The sequence below is a fragment of the Meleagris gallopavo genome, chromosome 7, assembly GCF_000146605.3.
Source record: "Meleagris gallopavo isolate NT-WF06-2002-E0010 breed Aviagen turkey brand Nicholas breeding stock chromosome 7, Turkey_5.1, whole genome shotgun sequence".
NCBI classification, from domain to species: Eukaryota; Metazoa; Chordata; class Aves; order Galliformes; family Phasianidae; genus Meleagris; species Meleagris gallopavo.
This window is the reverse complement of record NC_015017.2, coordinates 20,520,686-20,524,489: the sequence shown is the minus strand read 5'-3', so window position 1 is coordinate 20,524,489 and position 3,804 is coordinate 20,520,686. Positions and strand designations below refer to the sequence as shown.

The window sequence follows — 3,804 nt, the reverse complement described above, 5'->3', positions numbered from 1 at the left end:
TTTCCCATATAAATATAAAACTGCTTTGGAAACTTTGGGGGTTTGGAGCAAGTGGTAAATAATACACCACAGCATAGATTCGAAAGTTGATAGTCTTTCAGATGTAATCCATTCCAGTGGGACTAAAACTGTGGTGTAATTGCAGCCATTTGTTTAAAATTTGTACATTACATCCAACTTCACTAATTTTTGAGAAAAATTATTATGTTAAGTAATCAATGTTTTCCATTACAGATGATCTTGCATACTAAAATTATGTTGATCTCAACAGTAATGCAACATACAGAAATGAACTGCTGCTTTTTAACTGTTTGAAGAAGCAAAGGAAATTTCATCTTAAAATCTATACATGGAAATAATTTAAAGCTTCATGAATTACACATTTCCTTAATTAGTTTCTTCTCTTAAATAAGTTGTAACATCAAGGATGCCAAAGGGTAATATAAGCTACAGTAATATTCAGCAGAACTTAATCTTGATCTTATGTTGTAATAATTTATTCAAATTAACTGTATTCTTCTGTATTTATATTTTCAGTATTTATTATGAATGATATGGAATTTGATGTATTTATTGTGGCTTATTACTGCAGTGTATATATTACAAAAATGAGTATTTTTAAGTCTTAACATTAGTTCTTTCTGTTAACTAGTGGCACTTGTATTGGCTGTATTTTATTATATATTGTACAATATATATATTGTCCATTTGTTTGCAATGAAGTAAAACAGGTTTCTACGTTATATCATGGCTGCCAGTGCATTGTGCGTCTTATTTCTGCTATGCAGTCACCAGACATTCCTTTCTTGCCTAGCAGAGTCAGAATTAGTACTGCACGTCCTCCCCAGGGCTGTAGAGTCACTCTAGAAGCTCTGTGAAATTTCTAGCATTTCTCCCATACCTCACAGCCTGATAATGTAAAAAGAAACTGTTTCAGCTGTGGGGATGTGTTTTGTATCTTATTTTATTTTTTAAACTTAGTGTTTAAATGCTAAAGGAATCCACAGAAATGGTTTGTTTGGTATTTCTGTTTGCCCTTCTGTGACACTAATACACTTTGGCAAGTGGAATAAACTACATGATTTTTCTGCAGATACCATGATGAATTTAATCATTTGGTTAGAAGTTAATGAAAGAATAATTGTGAACAGTTGTTGGGAAAAAAAAAAGCAACAGCTCTCTCTGGTGGTCAATTTGCAGAAATGTTAATGGCTATAACAGCGTTGTAGCCGTACTAGTAAATTGCAGGACAACTGCTTTATTATTTTGAAAATTGCTAATCAATATTGCTTCATTATGAAAACTATTAACAGTACAGCTCTGTGCCATCTTTTTATTCTGATACTTAAAATTGTGCTCTATGTTTGTAAAAGGTAAGTTGACGGTAAGTGCAGTGACAAATTGCATACTGCCAAATTATTTATATCTGCAAAAATTGATAAAGATAAGTTGTTCTCTATATCATAGGAAAAAAAAGTTCTCACAGGATTTAACGTAGCATTTGGTTTAAATTTATTAGGAGCTACATGGAAGAGAATAGATAAGCATCTGTTATTAGGCTGCTTTTGGCATTGCAACAAACTATGGTTAACAGTGCTCCAGGGCTTGCTAAGACATACCAGCATAAAAAAACCTTGGAAAACAACTTTCCAAACCAGTATTCTAATTTAAGCCATCGGGATGCCATTTCAGAAACAGAAAGGCTTAACTCTAAGATTCAGCTGTAAACTGTTCTATTAATAATACTCTCACAGTCCTGTACTCACATTTACGTAGATTGGCAGATACTCCTGAGGGTACGCTGAGCTAGGGAAGTCCCAGTGCAAGTAATAGTGCTGAGTCCACGGAGAGTCACAAGGAATCAGGTCAGCAGGGCCTCTTGTTGGTGGGAGAGCAGGAGCTACCTTGAGCTACCCGCCCTCAAAGCACATCTAGGATCTGCTTCATCCTGCCAGGAGTAAGCCTGAGTTGTCTGTGCCTGAAATCAAGCCTTCTTCAACACCTGCAGCGTCTTTCCTATAACATAGCACAGCAAGATGGAGATTAACACTAGTTTTTCTGGTCCATTTAGTAGCCTACAAAGCCAGCTGATTGATGTACAAGTTTTTACATACTGCATTAACAGTAACAGTATTTCATTTTCTCTCCCCAGGGGAAAAGCAAAACAGTTCTACTGAAAGTATTTTAAATTAAAGCAAAGGTAGTAAACGAGCCAGAGAACTCCCTGGGAAAAACTGATTTTCAATTTGCCTTTTGTATGAAGACCATCATCTTGTTTTTCAGAACTGCTGATATCTTATTTGGCTCTTAGAAATGTAGTGCAGCATATTTAAAAAAAAAAAAAATCAATTTAATAGCTTAGAAGAGAATATAATATTATGCTTTAGATGTTTCAGTGTGTACAATGACCATGAAATTTGCAGGACAAACGAAGAGACTTGCTGAAGGAACAAAACTACATGTTTTCAAAAGGCAGTAGTGGTAGGTAGGTTACTTGTTTTAAATTTCTTGGTTAATAAAAGGACCCTGGAACAAGGAGGACTTGATAGCAAGGGGAATGAAGCATGAGGGAAAGCACAACTGACATTAAGCTGTTTAAGGTATAGTGATACAGCACCCCAAACTGTATTCACTACAAATTAATTATTTCCCCATTTAAAGAGTGTTCTGCATTATGCAACAATTATTTCTTGGTTTCTAACAATAAAATGGGAATTAGCTTGCATAAGCTTTTGTTCATATGGCTTAGTTTTATATGCATGCTACTCAAAGCACTATGCAGGCAGAACACATTTTTATTTCCACATCTGTGTGTAACCAGTTTGAGTGCTAGAAGCTGTGAATAATGGCAAACAGCATTTGTGAAGTAGATCCTCCACAAGGAATACTGGAAATCACCATGCAAAAATCACATCTAGTTCTATTTTTTTAGGCATTTCCCCCAAAAATATCTGAAATAGACAGTGGAACTGCACATTACCTTTTAGAAACAACGCTGCTTCTTCCTTCCCTTCCTTCATGTCAAAAGCACAGGCCAACCCTATCAGTCTTTGTATTGCTCCATTTTTTTTCAAGTTCCTACTCCAAGTAGGAATTGCCAACAACGAAGACTGCTTCTGCTTTAACTCATACAGCTCAGACCTGGCAGGCCAGCAAACTCACAGAAACCAAGTTTTGTTCCACAGCCAGCAAAAACATTGCAAGTCCACACTTTAACCACAGGCCTTGAATAAGCCAATAGATTGCCTTGAGCTCTTTATTTCCAGTTACCTAGACAGGGAGGTAGTGACCATGATTCACCCTCATATTCCCTGCGTAATAGTGACTTCTTTTTGTCCAGAAATGGGAGGATGATTAAGAGGCAGCAATGTCCAGTTAAGAGTTGGGAGGTTAAAGAGACTGTCAGGAGAAAGAAAATGGTAGGGGCAAACCTACATTCAGGAGTACTGCTTGATTCTCATCCCTTCTTATATAGTTAGAAACAATGTCTTAGTTTCAGCTGGGATGGAATTATTTCCTTGGAGTGTCTGGTATGATGTTGTTTTGGTTCTAAAAGAAAAACATTCTTGATAACACACCAGTGTTTATTAGTCACTGCTAGGCAGCATTGTATAGAGCCAAGGCAGTTCTCAGTCAAGAGCCCAAGGATCTGAGAGGGAACAGAATTAGGACAGCTGACTTAAACTGGCCAAAGGGATATTCCATATCATATGACATCATGTGAAAGAAGCGTATGTATATCTATGTATGTATGCTTGTATATATATATATATATATATATATATATATACTACACATACACAC

At 36.1% G+C, this 3,804-nt stretch overlaps 1 protein-coding gene across 1 annotated transcript in view; it reads right to left on the bottom strand.

Moving 5' to 3' along the window:
* LOC100546506 (sodium channel protein type 2 subunit alpha) overlaps nucleotides 1-3,804 on the bottom strand; it is a 276,701-nt gene that overhangs the window by 57,919 nt on the left and 214,978 nt on the right. The window lies entirely within an intron of this gene.